This window comes from Pinus tabuliformis, chromosome Q (assembly GCF_031772625.1).
Source record: "Pinus tabuliformis cultivar Carrire ecotype Pingquan chromosome Q, CPIR1, whole genome shotgun sequence".
NCBI lineage: Eukaryota > Viridiplantae > Streptophyta > Pinopsida > Pinales > Pinaceae > Pinus > Pinus tabuliformis.
The window spans coordinates 153,305,738-153,327,458 of record NC_142296.1 but is presented as its reverse complement, the minus strand read 5'-3'; positions in this window follow the sequence as shown (position 1 = coordinate 153,327,458).

Here is a 21,721-nt window from a genome sequence, read left to right as displayed (position 1 = left end):
CCAACTCCGCAAAACTACAAACCACTTGAAGGGTGTGCGATGAACCCGAAACCACTCCCCGAGCGGTATTGCCACCGCAGAAGGAAAAACCGAGTTATTGAGATTGCCGAGATATCTAGAATTCTAACCCTTCGCACCATCCCAATTCCTCGTGCAAAAGCACCAAAGGAAGATGGAAAGTCTTCTGTCCCACTATCTACTCGAGTAACAGAGTCTACTTAACCACATCCTCCTGAGACTCTTACCAAGGTTGAGGAGGCCAACCATGACTTGCTTCCCAAGATGGACCTCCCTGCAAAAAAGACACTTCATAAAAAAACCCAAATCAAATAGGCACAGGCTCTGTGTCTCTATTGCGAAACACCTTTCTGTCCTCATCCGCCTGATCTTGACATTGCATCCTTAACCCATTCTGAGGCAGCTTTTTCTAGCTCAGCTCGACCCTGCTCATGGTGCAGAGCACCCCTTGATTTGCCAGGATGTACACCAATTTATTTTCCGTTCTTAGCACATGTGTGAAACTCATTGTACCTAAGCTTTGAAGGTGAAGCTGAATCCGTTGAAAGACTTGCAGCAACCTCCAGTGCTTTGAGAATTTTTCTGGCTCCATACCATAACTGATTCTCTTAACTGAATTAATGATTAACTCAGAGTCGGCTTCAACTATGATATTTTGGAGATTATTCTGCTTCCTGAAATCTAAACAATGCTCAATAGCCATTAATTCTGCCAAATTATTAGTGGCTCTTCCTAAATGGCAATGAAAAATAAAAAGGATGCAACCATTATCATCTCTTAACACACCTCCAAAGCCGGCAACGCCCGGGTTGCCTTTTGAGGCCCCATCAATGTTGTATTTCAAAAAACCCTGAGGTGGGGGATGCCAGTAATCCTGCTTAGTGTTCATTTTCATGGCCTTCCTATCCAAGCCATATGGAATGAGCTCCCGCATACCCAACTGAAGAAGTATCTGCATTTTAGCTTTAGAAGGTGGATTCTTTGGGGAAGTTCTCACAATAGTACCTACTGTCTCTTTAAGTTGTCTTAAGATCTGCTGAAAGATTTGTTGGGAGGATCTTTTTTCATTTTTGAATACTTTGTTATTCCTTTCTTTCCAGACATTCCATATTATGAAGCTTGGCGTTAAATCCTACGCTGAGCAGATAAATTCATAATCAGAGAAGTTTTGTCTCCAGTTATTCAGGGTGTTGATAATGCTTCCTTTGTCCCTGTCTTTCTGTTGGAAGATAGTGGCAAATGTGTCCCACAAGCTGGAAGTGAAGTTGCAATTATTGAGAAAGTGATCTATGGTTTCCTCTTGGGCCTCACAGAGCTAGCATCTGGAAGGACCCATAACACCCCTCTTTTGAATATTGTCCCAAGTTAGAATTTTCTTATGTTGAACCAGCCACATGAAGAGTTTAATCTTCATCTAGCCTTGATGCCTCCATAGGTTCTTCCAAGCCTTGTCTGGTACATTGGATTCCAACTCAAGGAGAATGTGTTTAGCCTTCTTAAGATTGAAGGTACCTTCATTATTGTTACCCCATCTAAGTTGATCATGCCCACCTGTCGCTAGAATTTTTCTTTGGTCCAACACTTTCATAAGTGCCTCCGCTTTTGCTTTTAAGGGGCTATCATCCCTATAATCTAACTTCTTCCAGGTTCTCCATTTTCCTTCACTATTGTTCTGTACCCAAAAATATTTTACCCTAATTAAACCTTTGGCATCAGTTTCTTTCTTGAGATCTAGAAAGTCCTCTCTTAGTAGTGTGGGTTCCTGTTGCTATTTATCCTCCCAAAACAAAGCAAGATCTCCCTCTCTGATTTCCCAAAAGCTATTTTTTTGTACTAAGCCTCTATTCTCCCAGACCTTATTCCAAGTATGTGAGCTTTTAATGATGCCAGTCATCTGTTTGTGATCATTATCTTGCCATGTACTAGCATATTTTTCTTTCCAGATACTAGCCCATTGAGCCTTTGGATCTTTTACCCAACGCCGCCATAATGATTCCCCTAGAACTCTGCTTAGCACTTCCAGATCATCCAATCCAAGACCCCCTTGTTTTTTAGGTTTTCAGACCTTATCCCAAGCAACCAAGGTCCATTTCTTTCTCTGCTCCCCCTTGCCCCAAAGAAAGTCTCTTTGAATGTTTCCAAATTATTGCAACACTCCTTTAGGAGCTGGAAGGGCAAATAGCATGAAGACAGGGATAGATTGTAGAACAGCTTTTGTAAGCACTAACTGACCAGCCAGGTTTAATGACCTAATAGTCCATTTCTTGATTTTATCATGCATCTTGTTGATCATCGGCTCCCAAATGCTCTTGTGCAATGGTTTATCAGGTAGAGGAACTCCCAAGTACTTGGAAGGAAGGACATCCCTTTGAAAGCCCAGAATTCTGGATATGTTTTTCTTAATAGCAATATTGCTATTAAAGAAAAGAATCTTAGATTTGGAGAGATTAACTTCCATACCTGTAGCCATGGCAAAGTCACACAGGATACGTTTATAAGCTAGAGCCTCTTTGACTGTGTTGATTCCCTATAGCATGGTATCATCAACAAATTTTTGATGCGTTAAAGCCTGACTAGCCTCAGAAAGCTGAAGACACTTGATGCTTCCAATTTCTTTCGCATGCCTGATTGGCTGACCAAGTCCTTCCATCACAAGGATAAAGAGAAAGGGAGAGAGTAGATCTCCCTGCCTAATGCCTCTAGAGGGAGTAAAGGTCTTGGAAGGAGAACCATTAACCAGAATTGAGAAGTTGGAAGAAGTAACCAAGGCCATGACCCATCTGACCCAGTTATGATCAAACCCAAAGGCTATAAGTACCTTCCTGATATAGGTCCAATTCAGCTTATCGTAAGCTTTGGCTAGGTCCAATTGCATAATCATGCTCGCCTTCCTATTGCTTACCAAAGAGTGTACCACCTCATGCGCTTGAACGATGTTATTGAGAATTTGTCTACCCTCCACATAACCAGATTGCTCCACCGAAACTAAAGTGTGAAGGAGAGGTTTGAGCCTATTGGCCACAACCTTGGATATTATTTTGTACACCACATTACACATAGCTATGGGTCTAAATATGTCTGAGGTCAGAGCATTATCCTGTTTGGGGATCAAGGATAAGAAGGAAGTATTGAGCACCTTCAAAATGGTTTTATTCATCCTGGAATCCTCCACCACCTTTAGAATATCTTGTTTAACAATGTTCCAGCAAGCTTTAGAGAAATCCACATTGAATCCATCAGGGCCTGGCGCTTTACCATTCTGCATTTGTTTGATGACATCACCAACTTCCTCTTCGGTCACTAGCCTATTAAGATTGAAATTATCCTCTCTTGTAACAATCCTAGGTATATGCCTTGTTAAGTCCCTGATGAAGTGATCTCTGTCTAAGATTGTTTCCTTTGTTATATCTCGAAAGTGTTGAACTAGCACCATTCTATCTCTTCATGGATATTAAGAAGATGACCTTCCTCATTCATGATCGAAGAGATCCTATTATGAGATCTATTTGCCAAGGTGGATCTATGGAAAAATCTAGTATTTTGCTCCCCTTCTTTGAGCCATTGAACTATAGATTTTTGTCTCCAAAATATTTCCTCTTGTTTACATAGATTTTCCCAGTCTATCTGATGTTTGGTGACTTGATCATTTTTGACCTTATCAAAACCATATATGATAAGGGCTTGATGCAGTTCCTACATTTTGATTTCAAAAACTTTTTTTTCTTCAAAAATATTGCCAAATACATTTTTGTTCCAATCTTTAAGCCTGATCTTGATGTGCTTTAATATTTTGTGTAGCAGAAACATGCTTGTACCCTACAGATGTAGATCCTTTGTCCACCATTTTGCAATATTACTGTTGAAATCTGGATGGGTGAGCCAGATATTCTAAAATCTGAAAGGTCTGTTCTTGGGGGTACCAATGCCCTGCATCTCTAGTTGTACCGGCCAATGGTCTAAGCCTCCAAAGGGGAGAATCCTCGCTACCATGTCCTTGTTGATGAGCATAAGGTCCTGTGAGATTATGAATCTATCTAACTTGGAGGTGACTTTAGACTCTCCTCCTCTTTTATTGTTCCAATTAAAAAGGCCATTACTCATGTCAATATCAACAAGATTCATATTATCTATAAAAGTTTGAAATGTTGTAGAGTCTTTGCTTAAGGTTCTGGTTCCCCCTTTTTTCTCTGAAATTGATTTGATCATGTTGAAGTCCCCTCACATGATCCATGGAACTCCTGCATATCTTTCTCTCAAATCCTCAAGAGAATCTATAAATCTGAGTTTATCATCTATTCTCTGAGGGCCATAAACATTTGTGACTAGATAAGTATCCCTATCTCCCACCGTCTAGATAACCACTAATAAATGATTCCTAGATGCCTCAACATCTATTATTCCAATCTTTTGGGGGTTCCAAAGAGTGAGTATACCCCCTGCTGTATTGTTTGCTTTAACCTATAGAAATTTAGACATTTTGAGCTAGTCGTTGTGAACTTCTTTGATTCTTTGAATGGAAAATTTGGTTTCCTGGATAAAGATCATATCCAGAGCTTCTTGTTTCATTCTGGGACTAATTATTTTTTGTTTTCTCTTACTCCCTAGACCTCTGATATTCCAAGATGTGAACTTCATTATTACAGATTTGTAAAGGAGTAACTGGTTAGGTCTTTCATCTTACCTGAATCTATCATTAGCTTTCCACATTCCATCAATAACTCATTCTACTTTTTTCTGCTTCTTTTCTTCCCTGGGTTTTTAGGAGCTAATCCTGGTGTGGTTTTCATAGGTTTCACACCTTTGTTGCCCTACCTTTCTTTATTTCTTTGACTCTCTGACCCTTTTGCCCGAGTTTTCCATAGGAACAACTATTGTACTATGTTGAACTCTTGTTGTGGTAATGAGTCTACCCCTCCCATGGTCCCTTGTTTCAAGAACCCTTCCAGATCTAGATGTTCTCTATCAACAATATCCTGTAGTTCATGATCCTCCATTTCCATCTCACTTTGGGTCATTTCTTGGTCCATCTTCAGTTCTCCATCGCTCAGCATTGTTTCTTTCTGTTTAGTAATATCTTGTGTTTGTTCACTATCTTTCTCTTTCTCTTCCTCCTCAGGGCTACCTTCCATGACCTGATCTACTTTTGTTATCTCCTCCTCTTCTTCAAGTATGTGGAACCTATTCTGACTGGTCTATTGCCCTGTTGTTTGATGTTGCTTTGTTCCCCTTTTGCCCCCTTTTCCTCTATTTCCCACTTTGTGGAAGCTTTCATTATCTTTCATTGTGGAATATTTATTCTTATTCTCTATTTTACTGAGAGGACAGTCTCTAAAAATATGTCCATGTTCATGGCACTTGCGACATCTGAAAGGTATATGCTCATAATCTACTATTTGCACCCATGCTTCATCAAATACTTCCAAGATGGCCTCATCTGGTAGAGCTCCATAAAGATCCATCTCCACACATATTCTTGCAAAGGAAGTGTATTTACCCCTTCTGGTGGCCTCAGATGCTTTGAAAAAATTCCCTAGTTTATTTCCTATGGCAGATAATGATTATGTTTGCCAGTAATCATGAGGTAGGGAATAAGGTCTTACCCATACCAGGACTGAGGTAAAAGTCTCCCACTCTGGGACAAAATTCATCATCCATGGTCGCATGTAGAGGCCTGCTACTGCATAGAAGTAGGGCCCTCCTTCAAACACCTTGTCTTTGTCCTCAATATTTGTAAAGACCACAGTAAAGAAGCCCTTTGACACCAGATGTAGGTCTATGCTTCCTTTTGGTTTCCAGTGGTGTTTGATCCACGTTTGTATAGCCTTTTCAGTGGGCCATAATCCCATGAATTTATAGATGATAGCATAGGTCTGCATGTGATCCTTGTGCGCCTGTAGAGTAGGATCATTAAAACTACTCTGGGAGTGACATCAGCCTTGGGTTTACATGTCCCATTATGCGCCTTGTTTTCTTCTCCTTGTTTCTTGTCTTTTTCTTCACTTTCTTTGGTTCTATTATCCTCCCTTGATTTGATAAAAACTTGTTCCTCTTCCATGCTTCTTTTTCCTTCCCCTGAAGGACCTTTGATAGGTTCTAATGGTTTCTTTCCTCGACTAGCAACGGCATGCCTGTAGGAGGGAGTGGAGCTCCCCCCTTTGCATCCCTCCATGGAGAACAACCCCTACATCAATGTGAAATCCTAGCTTTGTGCCTCGTTCTCAAGCTCTCGTCTCTCTCCCATGGACCTATAGTTGGCATTTTAAGAATAAGTAAGATTCAACAAAAAAATTACACCATAAAATAAGTATAAATCCTTAAAATTATCTCTATTTTTCAATATCTTATTATTATTTTTTTAACCGAAAAATAAATTATATTAAACAAAATGATTGTATAGAAGCTAGCAATATTACATGCATATCGTTAAATAAATACATTGTTTTCATAGACTTATAAAGTAAATTTGGGCTAACATATCCATCTTCAAGGCTTCTAGACAAGCTTTAATTCCTTGATTTCTTACATGTTAATTTTTTCATAAAGATGTCCAAAATGAAAGCACTAAGAAAACACATAAAACATCTTTAAGATTCACATTGTCATGGACCTCTAGCCTAACTAAGTAGGGGGTATATTGATTTTCAATCTCCATTGGGATTTTAGATTGGTGAAATGATTCCTCTTCATGATGTACATGGGATGAGTATCCAGTCTCCATATTTTTGGAGCCAAGTGATAAATCTTTCGTCCTCTGGGCTAAAAGAAGGGATCTCAAACTACGACATTCAACTTCAATATTATCAATATGTTAGCTTTGAATTTGTAGAAGATTCATGACAATGACATTATGGGTGACACTGCTCTACTTCATTTCCACCAATTTACTAAAATTTTCTAGATGGCTTCCCCTTTCCATTGCAAAACCATTTTTCCCTCTTGAACCTCTAGTTTTTCCACATAAACCTTGCGAAAAATGAAAGACAAGTAAAAACCTACCTAAAAAAAATAAAACCATAATGAATAGAACATACTAGGACTATATTAAAGACAAATCTCATCTCCCTTAATGAGAGAATGGCACTGAGAGGAACATAATAGAAAATGAAGACTAGAGCACCATTAACTTTGATTGACAATAGAAACCATGAATCCAAAGGATGTTTGGTAATATAAAGATGAAAGATTTGCAGGAGGGACCTGATTATCTAGTGATTCCACTAAATAAATTATAGAAATGACCCTAATCCTTATAATCCAATGGAAAGTGGGAAAACCCTGCTAGATGAACCTACACTCAAGAGTAGAAGTGGCAAAACCCTCATAAATTCCTCGAAAAACCCTTCCTCCAAGCCAATTTGATTCATGATGAATGTGTCTTCCATCCAAGTTGTACAATTGTGACATGATGCACCACCAGAATTATGATGCATCAACACCATTGAAGTGAGTGAGCCTAGATACCAAATTGCATCCACTCATTTGCACATATAAAATCCCATCAGGTGCTTTGAATAATGTATTTCTTGATGCATGTGAAGGAAATAATTATGGATAAATAGGTCATCATGGGATCGTCCACACTTTGATAACCCCATTAACTATTAAGTTATATTCTTTAAGAGACATGCCAATCTGTGCCCAATAATAAGCTTCCATGTGTTTTTTCTTAATGTGGTAGAACCAGATTTTCTTAAATTAGTGTGCTAGAGTTTTAATTCTTTTAAAAAAGAAATTTAGTATATTATACCTAAATATAATCCTCCTGATCAAAGTTTTAATAAAAAAGATCAAATCTCTAAGCACAACAAGAGATTGTAAACCTTATTTTATCACTAAGAAAAATTCGTGCCAAAAAACTAAATATTCTACTAAATTATTTGAAATATTATCAAAACTCTTGGTAAATTAAATTATTTTATTTCTTATGAAAATGTCAAAATTCGCACCCTTCCTACCTACCTACCTACCACCCTAACTCATTAACTAATTTTATAATCAATAAAAAATTATTTATTATTTATTTAATTTTATTTTATATATTACAAATAAATGCCAACATATTTTCTATTGTAAATAACTTAGTACTCTGCAAACTTCTTATATTTTGCAAAAGTTAGATTTCATAGTTTTAATAATTTTAATATATAAAATCTTTAAATTAAATTTAAATGGTTAATTCATCTTATAACTTTTTAAATGATTTTTCGTTTCAGATAATCAAATTATATAAATGGTTATCAATAATATTTATATATTTAAAAATAAATAATGTTTTGATCATAATCCCTTATTATAAAAATGAAATTTGTAAATGACTTGTATTGTGCAAACTTCTTATATTTTGCAAAAGTTAGATTTCATTGTTTCAACAATTTTAATATATAAAATCCTTAAATTAAATTTAAATGGTTAATTCATCTTATAACTTTTTTAAATGATTTTTATTTTCATATAATCAAATTATATAAATAGTTATTAATAATATTTATATATTTAAAAATAAATAATGTTTTAATAATAATCCATGAAATTAAGGATTGTGTTATTACTTTTAAAAGATTAAAAAATTAAATAGCTATCAATAATACTTATATATTTAAAAATAAATAGTATTTTAATCATGATAATTTATTATAACATGAAAGTAAAAGGTGTGTTATTATCTTGAAAACATTAATAGATTAATAATGTTAATGTGTATGAAAATTAAAAGTTTTTTTTGAAATAAAATTTGTGTTTCTTTTGAAATAAGAAATTACATGAAAGTATCGAAGGTTTTAGATTGGTCAGCTACTGGAAAACCCGAACATATCTAAAAATGTACTCTCCATAGAGAGGCAAAATACTAATGTTGCCCAAGAGTTCAAAATATACCATACAAATGCCAATATACACGTTTAAGGCCATAAAAACAAACCAAGTAAACAAGAAATTGAGAAAACAAAGACATAAAAGGATTAGCGAGACTATGAAGAGGGGTTCAAATCTATTGTCGCAACTTGGATCAACTCCTTGCGCTTCCTAGTGAGAAATCAATAGTTGGGGGAAGCCTAGGTGCTTCTTGATGCTCTCCAATCACTAATCTAGGTTTGTCATGTACTGGTGTATATGCTCCATGGAGAGGAGGAGGTCCTCTCTTTTCTCATGTTAATCCACGAGAATCCTACCTAAAAGGAATTTTATGTGTTAGTTGTAGTATGCTTAACCTATAGAAAATATCAGAAGCGCAGAATATGCCAAAGATACCATAGACAATAACACAATGTGATGATAGAAAATGGAAATATTCTATAAAATATTCAACAATGTTGTTCACTTTCCTCCTCGAGGGGCAACTTGCAGTAGAAAAGAACTCAATTGCAAAAATATAAGATAAGACTTCCCTTACTATCTTTGACTATATATAGTTTCATGAGATCCAAAACACTAACTACTCATGGTCCCTTACATGATATGGGTTAACCACTTTATTTATTAGCTATGGCCCATTATCACTAATTGTGATTCCTTTTCTATAATGTGGGTCAAGTACTTACAATTATCATTAATGTGGTTAATCACTTATGGGATTTATTTATTAAACTAACTAATCATGACTCTTATGGGACCCCTTGGACCTATTGTATTAATAAAGGGGTTAGGGTTGGACCCCAACATGACCTCCCCCTTCAGAAGAAGCCTTGTCCTCAAAGCTAGAGCCATGGAAATTTTTCATGAATAGTTGTTGGTTCCCATGTCGCATCTTCTGGTAAGGTGCCTTTCCACTAGATGGGAACTTCCTTGATCATGTGGCTATGACGATGTTTTTCCTGTGAATACAGGACCTGTTTCGGTTGGAGCCAAAGAGAACCTTCCTCGTCTAATTCAGGTACTATGGTCTAAACCTTTAAATTGTGTTCCACTACTTTCTTGAGGCAAGAGACATGGAAGACGAGGTGGAATTTTTAAGTGGCCTGCAGGGTCAGTTTGTAGGTGATGGAGCCAATATGCTAAATCACCTAATAAATCCCATGTTGGCGCAAAATTTGAGTTAGAACACCCAGGGTTTGACCATTTGGTTGCCAACAAAAGTCTTTTTTGTAGTCTAGCACAATGTCGATACTTTCATTCCTTTGCAAGGGAGAAATGTGTCACTCATGGTATGTCGAAACATTCAAAGAAGAATGGGATCAAGGGATAACTTCGAGCATCTATCAACAAACATATCATTCATCACTTAAGTAATTATACATCATTCACTCAAATATTCAGAGATATTTATATAATCAAGAAGGAAGCATCTATAGAGATAAATACCAAAAGAAGCATTGAAACATCATAGTAAATTTTTTAAAAAGGGCACTTAAATCATAACCATTCCAAACACATACTGCATTGAACTAATCCCTGCAAGACCTTATTTTATTAATAGAATTGGATCATTACATCAAATATCTGCGAGAGTGCACAAGATCTTTCACAAGATAACAATAGAAAATCATAGTGGAAATAATTTATAGTCAAAAGACAAACATAGAGCTTCAATTTTCTGTCCGAAGACATTTTGGCATAGATTAGATCTCTCTATCTCAACTAATTTCCTACAACCTTTTATATATTTACTTCTCCACTCCAATTTTTGCCTGCTTGATTTAGTCTTTTTTTATCACTTTGATCATGCGTGCTTAATTTGGTCCACTTTGACAAGTTCTAAATGCTTTAGTCCATATTGTCTTAATATTTTCAAAAACTAGTGAGTAAGTCCTTCTTTCACAACTTCACCAGGTCCAAAGATAATTGTTTCCTCTCTGATTATTGTTCCCTTCTTTCCGATCCCGCTTTCTGGATTTGTTAACCATTTAGTTTTCCACACCCACTAATCAATTTTGCAGCGTTTTTCTAGCCAAAAGTGATCAAAACTTACCAAAAAGTGAAGGACCCAATAGGCTCTAACCACAATCCATTGAATCACCCTCAAGTCAATATTTTGCTTTAGCACTCGGCTCTTCTTGTGTTTATGTTTCTTCCACTGGTGATTCTTCTCCTTGTTTTACTTCGTCGCCTTCAAACAAAGGACCCAACTCTGGCACAGTTTGCAAGACTAGAGCTTTGAAACTAGCATAATACTCTATAGCATATTTCCAAGTGGCAAGCAACGCAAAGAACTTAGCAATAAATTGAATTATGTTATCATCATTGGGATGCTCAAGCCGAATTGAAAGCATTGTTTTCTACTGGGCATCAACTTCACAATTAAGTTTCTATAATTGAACAAAGTGACTTTGAAAAGGGGCCCAAATATCTTGTAGCACGGTTTTGTTTGCATGTGGCTCCTCCTCCAATTGATACATGATTTTAAAGTGCTTCAAATTGGCTAAATAAATCTTGTTGTTGTGTAAGATAAACAGTGGCGATATCTTGGTTAAAGAGTTGTTGTGTTTTATTTCACAACGCATACAAAGGCTGATTCTTTTTAGCAATTAGGCTCGACCAATATTTCACTTGTCGAAAGGTTTCCTAGGAGTCACACATGACTTGCTAAAGGGTATTTCAGAAGGAATATCATTGTTCAATCTCCTAAATAATTGTTTTCTATGGTTGCTCTTTGGGATCAATGGATTTGTGAAGATCAATTGCACAACTCACTTTTGGTAGCTACCAGCTTGGTGCAAGCAGTATGGAAGAATTTAGTCATTTTCTCAGGTGAACAAACTGAAAAATATTTTAGTGCCTCAGTGACAAAATCAACAACAATTGGCGACATAGACTATAATTTAGAAATAATGTCATCAATCTTATTTTCTATTTGCTCCTCTTCACCTTGCAACTAATCGTGTTCCTTTGTAACACTAACTAGTTGTTGTTGTTCATATAAATTAACTAGCTCATTATGGTTTGAATAAGGAAAAATTAAGTGATCCTCCAATTAAACAGACGATGCCCTTATGAACTAGAACAGTTGTTGAGATGAACAAGTTTGGATATCAATGGTAGATAAAATGTAGATTGGGAGACACCTAGCATGCAAAGGTTGGCCTTTTGCAACATATTTATTGAGTATCCTTGTGGTGAGATTTTTCAATCCTGGGTCTGATCCTGGTAATAATCTTCTTGGATTTTGGCCACAACATGTGAAGGTAAAAGGGGAATGAGATCTAGAGATTGGGAAAAAAAATGTAATGCCTCTTTGCATTAGATAGGATCCTAAGCAAAAACAGAAAGTTGAGCAACAGAAACACCTAAAGTAGACATTGGTTGTGTGACGGATGAACATTGTACCTGTGGAAGAGGAGTGACTTTTGTAGTCTTCTCTATATGGGTTGTATCCTTAGTATTTTAGTCAGTCTGCTCCATATGGGAAATGAACCAAGGGTTTGATAAGGAGACTGAGTAGGTGAGCGGGGAGTTTGTTCTTCGACGATGGAGGTAGGTTCAATAGGTTCCTTAAGCTCATCATCCATGAGGTCAAAAATATGAGAAGATCCAACAACAATTTTCAATTGTGTAAAATAGGTTTTGGCATAAGATTGGTTGAAAGAAAATACATCAAATGTGGTGGGGTCGGTATTGACAGTTGTAGTTAGGGTTGATGAAATGGGGGATATGGATGCAATGGAAGGGATGGAAATTTGAACAAAATACTGACACAAGGAACAAAATCATCTACATTATAAATATAATCATTGGAACTTACCATAGAGCCAACCTCTGATATAGTGTGATGAACAGAGGATACACACTCTTGTAAACTCTTCATCATAGGCTATAGATCATGTGCAGAATCAATTGTGCACTTTTTAGAGGATGAAAGAGTGTCGAAAGTCAAATCTCGTGGTCGCCACGTTTCAAAAGAGAAAAAAAAATCACTATCTTTCTTCATACGCTAGACTCCCATCCAAGAAAGTACTTCTTGGTGAAATTCTTCTTCTGACATGTAATAAGACAATGATTTCATTTTGAATGTTTCTGTATTTACAACTTTAGGCGCAACATAAGTATGGTCGTGACTGATGCAAAACCACATTTTCCTTGCATATATGTCCAAGATTGACATGGGTACTTTGATTATCAACTAAGTGGCATCAAGCACCTTAGTGTGCCACTTTTCAAATGCTTAAACTTCATTAAAGGCTCTATTAGAAGCATCAACTGGAGTCCTCCATGGATCATAGGCAAAAGCGAGGGGTTCTTCATTTGAAATTTCAGTTGGTTCTCTACCTTCAAGCATGCTCCATTTCATCATTGTAATGGAAACAACAAGGTATACATAGATAAAATAATTCTCTTTCTTGTATACATCCTTGCAGGCTTCAAAAAGCTCATTTAAAAGATAACTTCACCAATTCAATGTTTCACCTCGGTCACAGGTTTTTAACAACAAAGATTATGTCTAGAGTACATTCTCATTTTGTTTAATGGTGCACGAGATTCCCAGCAATGATATGACATGAAAATTTAATCTCGTCATTATTCATCATGTCAATGACAATACCCTAACCCTTGCATTTAGTACCACATTTCTTGTATAAATTTTCATCGCCCTTCTTTTTACTGCACTTATAATCACTCTAAAACAGAAAGGAAACATTTAAACCATATGGAGATAACCCTATAAGCTTGTAAATATCATCAACATGAATGGGATATTATTTTTTGAGCCACAACGAACCACCATGTATTATGCTAACAAGGAATTTGGTACAATGCACAACCTCTCCTATGGTGCTGAAAATTTGCAAATCTCACAATTTCACAATGGTAGATCACTGCAAAGGGTGGAACTCAGGTTTCAACCTTAAACTAACGCCATGAGCCAGAGCAACATGAGAATTCATGTATACTTTTGATTTTAGCGCAGGAAATAGAATAATTTCTAACAAGTCATTGTCAACTAAGGTAGCTTTCTCGTATTTATCCAAAATGTCTTACGTGGGCACAATACGATCAGATGAAAAGTCAAATGGAATTACAGGTTTGGTTGGACGACCCATGGTAGACGTTGTAAAAAAATTGGATAGGAGGATGATAATGGGTTTGAGACTCAGGGGATCCAAATACAATATCCAGGGTGAAATACTCAATGGGATACACAAAGGCAATTGATAAATAAATCTATGATGTGGGGCATTTATAAAACAGAGTGGAAAATGAGTCAACCATTGGGGAGTAATTATGACAACTTACAAAATCACATTTTGATAATGATCATAATGATAGCTTAGATACAAGTCCCCATGACAAGACATAACTGACCAAAAAGGGTGACACTACGGCATCAACCTAACGAAAAATAATTTAATTCCTTAAAACAAAAAATAAATCATTTAAAATAAAGCTATTATGGAGAAATTTTGACTTAATCACTGAAAAGACTTGTAATAATAACTAAATAGACAACTAAAATAACACTCATACCCCTCCCCGACAACAATGAGTTGCGGCGGGTCGCAACTAAGGACTAAGACAAGTGACTGATGCAACTAAGAAAACTAACCAACTAACTCAACTAACTCAATCCTAACCTAACTAATTCCCCCTTGTGGGAAGCAAAAAGAAAAAACATTGAAATGGTTTTATTAGCCATGGTAGGGCTTCAGGTGTGCATTGTTGACCCAATGAGGCAAAATATATCCATCAAGCTAAGTGAGCTTAACAACTCCAAACTATTGTATCTCCACAACAAGGAAAGGACCCAACTAATGCATTTGTAGCTTACCGAGATGCTTGAGGTACTTGATTTCATAGAGAAATACTTGATCCCCCACAGAGAAAAAAAATAATTTTATATGTATGTCGTTCCAGTATTTTTGTCTCTCTTTTTCAAAATTTTGATGAAAATCTGTGAGGAATCATCGCTTATCTAATTCCCATAACTCTTGTAACTGCTTTGCAATAGACTCATCATTCGACATTTTTGTGGGTTGGGAAATGAAATAATTTGAAACAATTAATTTAGCTGGTATTATTGTTTCTCGACCATATACAAATTGGAACAGAATATACTTATGCATACATTGCATAGTGGTGTGATAATCCAATAGTGTGGTTGGAACTCTCTCGTCCTAGTAATTTTTGTTAATAGGACATGCTCTATATTATTGAAAGCTTTGATAGTTCCATTCACTTGTGGATGATATTGGTTACTCTTATGATGTTGAATCATGAATTCGCATAACAACGTGGCAACAATTTCATTAATAAAGTGTGATCCTTGTAAGACTCATTGGACAACCAAACCTAGTAATAATATTTTCAAATATAAACCTAGCAACAATGTCAACAATACAATCTTTCACAGGAGTTTCTTCATCCCAATGTGTTAATTAATCAGTTGCAATAAAAATATAGTGGGCATTAGAGTGTTGCACAAGAGGGTTTATGGGCCCGACAAATTCAACGTCTCACTTCTCAAAGACCTCACGAGCTTTAACAATATGCAATGGAAGTTCATTGTGATGTGAGGGTTACCTAGATCAATGATAGACATCACACTTCCTTACATATTCATTTGCATCTTTGAAAATCATTGGCCACCAAAGTCCATCTTGTAACACCTTCCTTGCAGTCACCTTTCCTCCAGCATGTACTCTGGCAACACCACAATGGCACTCCAATAAGACAACATATCTTTCATGATCAAGAATACATATGTGCAAGATATGATCATGTGCCATCTTTAATAATTATCTTGCAATCAACTTATAGTCTACTACATGCACTACTAAATGTTTATTTTATGTTGTAGTATAATCCTCAAGGCACTTACCAGTTGTTAAAAAGAGCACAATATCTTCAAAATAATATGGTACAACCTCAACTTTAAATATATTAGCATCAGGTAATTAATCATCAGGTGATCCTCTTGCATCCCCAAACTCCAAGAGAGAAAGATGATTAGGACCCACATGAGCTCATCCTGTATTGACAACACCTTCAAAAGAGAACTTCTAGAACAAAAATAACCATGTTCAAATTAGTCCCTCAAGCATAGGTTTATTAACAAGGTATTTTGGTGCAAAGTGATTAGTAAAGAACTTAAATGGACCTCCCAACAAGTAATGTCATAATGTTTGGAGAGAGTATACCATAGTTAGAGCTTCTCGCTTAGTTGTTGTATATTTCTTCTTGGTAGTAGAGGGATTTTTGTTGGAAAAATAGATAGGATGATCCATATTTCCATCACCTGGTTGCACCATAATAGCACCCAAGGCGATCATCAATGTGAACATGAAATTATTTATTCCAATATGGTTAGACCAATATTGGAACACTGACAATATTCTATTTTAATCTGTCAAAGGAAAATTTAGTGCTCAAATTGTCCCCACAAATGAACAACTTAAGGATGAATTCATTGAGGAATTAGAAGCCCTCTTTCTCTAGGCACTATAGGCTGACCACCAATACGCCACAAGGGGTAAACCTGACAATAGTTATATGATTTATCAATAAAGAAACTATAATAAGGTCAAATAAAAGTAATTTGAATGTTTTATTAATATCATGACATTGAGAGATGGAATACTTGATGAGCCTCAGTATTGCAGCAAGAATGTTGCAACTCCCAAAGCTACCAACTTTAATTATCAACCCAAAGTTCGTACAAAATTAAGAGGTGTCGACACTATGTGTGCAGCATTCAATGTGTCCTTCCTTCATTGTCATGATGTAATGGAGTGAATGTAATGAAATCAAATCCTAAACTAATTGCAGAAATGGAAATGATTGAAATGGAAACCTTAATCTATAGCAGAAAAGAATATGTTAGGTTCCTATACCAATAGGAGTCATAATTTTTGAATGGCTGAGATTAAACCTGTAATATGTGCATACCTTTGCTTTTTGCAAATGTTTTCCATATTTAAAAAAATTAAAAAATGTAAAGAGGGTGTGTCCTAAAAGAAAAATCAAAGGACAAAAAGAATAAAAAAGGTCAAAAAAAATATGAACCCCAAGAAAAGAAAAGACCATGAAAGTGTGCAAGTCAAAATGCCACTACTTTTTAGTTTTTGTGTAAAATAAATGATTGTGTGCAGCTTGTAATATTTGCCACAATCCATGATGGTCAAAATGTTTAAACTTGGCTATTTCATGTTTCAATTTCATGTCTATAGTTAGAGAATAAAATCTGACCAAACTCTTTAATCTTGGAAGATAAGTAGATTAGGTAGAGTAAATAAAAGGAGCTCAATTGTTTAACCCGAGCCCTTGAATGTAATAAGGTTAGATTTAGTTACTTTACTATTGTAAGGAAAAAGAAAAATGTTTGATAAGGGTTTGCTAGCTCAAATGCACCCTAATAAAGAGAAGTAAAAATGGTAGGATGAGTAGATGGGTAAGTAGAAGAAAGGTTGCAGAATTGTGATGATTGTTAGACAAAAGCATATTTATGACCCTCATCATGAAAGTTCTATGTATGAATGAGAAATTGGACTTGCACAAAGTTCACAAAGTTAAATTAATTAACTCCCTTCATTCATTTTCCCCTTTTACTTAAATAATTTCCCAAAATAATGTTTGAAGTGCCCAAAATCTTAAGTCAAAGGGGCTCAGAGCATTTCTCTGACTTTTGGAGGGACTAGACCCTCGACCCAATGACTTATAGATCTTAAGTACTAAGATCCCCTCATAAACATTTACCCCCCTTCAGTTCATTCATTTTCCCTAATAAATCCCTTTTCCTAAGGTTAAAACTCTATTTTTCCTAAGGAAAAGTAATCACCCCTATGAATACCCCTTTTTATAAAAACCCACAAAAATACACTTAGCCTAAGTTATAATGTTTCTATGTAAAAAGCAAATGAAATACAATGAAATACATTATACTTAGTGCAAACTCATTTTCATTTATCTCCCGCAATTTTCATATTAACTTTTAATATTATTTATATGTTAATTCCTGGAAAATAAACTGTTTCCTCTATATATTTATTAAACCCCTTTAATATTAATATCCCTACCCTAAAGTTTGAAATATATATTATCCGAAACCCGAAAAATGACATAATTAATCAATCTGTAATTAATTAAATTCAACCCATCCACCAATCATATCTCGCCCAATACCTTAATCACCGCCTTAACCCCTCATTAAGCTAAAACCACCCATTTAAATGCCCACTGGGCCCCTCCCGCGCCCGACCACCACACGATCTCCCCCCTCACCATCTAACGGCCCATGTTGATTTCAGAAGGGCCAGAAATCCGAGTGATACCCGCCCGAAAAGGGTTGTTTTCCACTGAGCCCCCGAAGCGATGTGGCACTTAATGAATGGAATCAGGTGGCCTCCCCACAATACCGCCAAATGCCCAAAGGTTGCACGAAGTAAACCACTTACCACCAGTGCGCTACCTGCCAAAACAATCATTGTTCACCCTGCTACGCAACAAACTGTCACTGTTCACCCGTACTCGCCAAATTGACTTTTCGTGCATAAATCCAAAAAAGCCCCAAATCATTGTTTTATCGTTTTTCAACTGTAATTTTCCATGCACATGCCTGTGAATGTTGAAATTCATCAACCCACGTACACTTGCACTAAGAAGATGCCAAAAGATCCCAGATTGCCTTCTGGCCTGATTGAAGCCTTTTCAACTGTTCAAAATTGCCAGATACCTGATTCAGACCTAGTTTACTCCAAATTCCATGTATTTAAGCCAGAATCCATTGAAATCCCTGTAAATTTCCGAACCAGTCTCTAAGTTTTCTTAGTTGAAATTAAAGGGAACTTTAGTAACTTAAAATCCACCTGAAATTTAACCACCATTACCTCAAGTATTGAAAATTTACCGTCCCCATTCTTAAATCCACAAGAACTAAGAATGGAAACCCTAATTGCCATGAATGTCAGACCAATTACCACTCCTCACCTAGACCTGGACCACCTTCACCTTGCTGATAAAGATTTCCAAATCGAGGACACCTCTGTCCTTGAATCCCCTATCAAATTATATTTTTGATACATAGACCAATATCTAAACCATGCTCATGAAATAGGTCTTTAGGAATCTAATTTTCCTAAGTATCAATTCCCTGAGGTGCACATCTTTCCAGAAATTTTCCATTATTTTCATGCGAACTACATTCCCAGTCAAAGAGCAGCGATGTCCCCTGACCAAACCGTACTTTCCACCATCACTGTTGAGTCAATCAATGAAATACCGCAACTACAACTAGGGCAGAACTTAACCCCTATTTCAATTGGAGACCTACTAAACAAATTTCCTAGGCTTACCACTGCCAAACTTGCTGAGATGTTCCAAACCTTCATCAGGGAGGAAAATCATATCCCAAAATACCCTCCCCCATATGTGGCTACCATATTTTCCCCATTTGGTCAGGATATAGTAGCAATGATCTCTTGTGTTTTAGGCTATACCACCAATGAGTACATAGATGAAATCATCTTAGCTTTCATGTCCATTTTCTCTCTAGGACAGCCTCCTACTGTCATGTGTGATTATGCCAAGTTCATAGCTGAAAAAATGCATGACCAATTCCTTAGAATGAGTACTAAGAGATTTTTTAAGTATTCTTCAGTTTTGTACCACCTTTGCTTATATTACCAAGTTGACAAGTTCCCCTTCACTCTCCAAAAGCTTGATACTAAAGGTCATCCTAGGTTAGTGATTTTTTGGACTCCTTTGATCCATAATATGATTCCCCATATCCATACACAGACTTCATAGATCTTTTTGTGCATCCAGTAATGACCATGATGCTAGGAAGCCATCCTCCAAGAACCAGTTTAGATATCAGGAGGATGCTGCAACTGTCAAAACAACAAAAAGTGGGAGATTTTTACTTGTACCAAAATCAAACAGAAATTAGGATCTATGGCTGTGAGTTGGCCCCATATAAACTGCCCAGATACCTGCCAATGAGGTTATTTGCTCTGGAGTACTACAGGCATATAATCAACTCAAATGAGGTGCATTTTGTTAAGGCCAAAAATAAGGCCCAATTTAGAATCAAAGATCAACTAGGACCCTTTGCATGTAATAGTCGAGAAGCTAGAAAAGAAGTAGAGGAAATCCTTAAGAGACTTAAACTAAAACAGAGCTTCTTGTGGAGATATGATCCCTGTGACTTCATTTGCAACAGAAGACAAAAAAACAAGATGGATCCCTACATTCACCACTGAATTCAGTAGAAACTACAATCGGTTGGATGATAGATTTGATAATCGTAGGAGTTTCTTCAATGGCCAATGTTTCTCTTGCCATAATTTTGGTCACAAAGCAGCTCAATGTGTTTAATATAAGACAATCATGACTAGAGAAGCTCAAAAACAAAGGAATATGACTGGAATCACAAAAAGGACCTAAAAGAACTTTTCGGCCCTTGAAAATGAAGTTGAATTTTCTATTTGTAATAACTTTGTTCATGAAGATTCTGAATGCAGGAGCAGGTTTTGGAAGACAACTCAGAAGGAACATACCTCAAGTTCCAGAACATGGAGAATGAAGGAACCACAACCAGAAAGATGTGGGATAGCTTTCTATGCAGAAGGACAGGAAAATCTATGGTATATCAACAGCGGATGTTCGAAGCATATGACAGGGGATAAAGAAAAACTTGAATCATATACTGCATTAGAAAAGGGAAAGAAGGTGTCTTTTGGAAACAATACCCCTGCAGTCATAAAAGGAAAAGGCACTGCTCAGTTGAAAGAACAGGTCAAAGCTGGAAATGTTTTGTATGTTTATGGCTTGAAGCATAATCTACTAAGTGTTAGTCAGATGTGCGATCAAGAAACCGAGGTAATATTTTGATCAAATGGATGTAGTGTTCGTGATCTTGATACAGGAAAAACAGTGATCAAAGGCAGAAGAACTCCAAATAATCTATACATATTTGAAGAAGGACAACAACAATGCTATTTGAGCAAGGATGATGAACACTGGTTATGGCACCGGAGGTTGGGGAATCTAAGCTTTTCACAAATAAGGAAAGCATGCAAATACCAGGCAGTTCGTGGTCTTCCAGATATCAAAATACCAGACAACACCATATGCAAATCATGTTAGTTTGGTAAGCAAACCAGAACTAACTTTCCTGAGAAGGAAGGATCAGCTAGCAGGCCTCTTGAGCTAGTCCATACAGATGTATGTGGTCCATTTAGGACAAGGTCACCTCGAGGAGAAGAATACTTGATATTATTCATTCACGACTTCTCCAGGTTTGTTTGGTTAGGACTTATGAAGCACAAAGATGAAGCATTCGAAAAATTCAAATCCTTCAAAGCCTTGGCTGAAAATGAATCAAATTACAAAATTAAGTGCCTCAAGTCCGACAGAGGTGGGGAGTTTACCTCAAATGAATTTTTCGATTTCTGTGAAGAACATGGAATAAGAAGGGAATTCTCTACGGCTAGGACTCCTCAGCAAAATGGAGTGGTGGAAAGGATGAACAGAACAGTCCAACAAATGGCTTGTGCTATGCTTGATGAGTCTGGAACTCTCGCAACCTTCTGGGGTGAAGCTGCATATGCTGCAGTTGTTATTCTCAACAAAATAAATTTCCGAGTGAACAACACTCAAACTCCTCATGAGCTCTGGTATGGTGAGACTCCTTCGGTAAAGCATTTCAAAAATTTTGGGAGCAAATGCTATATTAGGAATACTGATGAGCAGCTTGGAAAACTTGAACCTAGAGCAGATGAAGGCATTCTCCTTGGTTATTCTCCTCACAACAAAGCATATAAGTGTAACAATAAAAGAC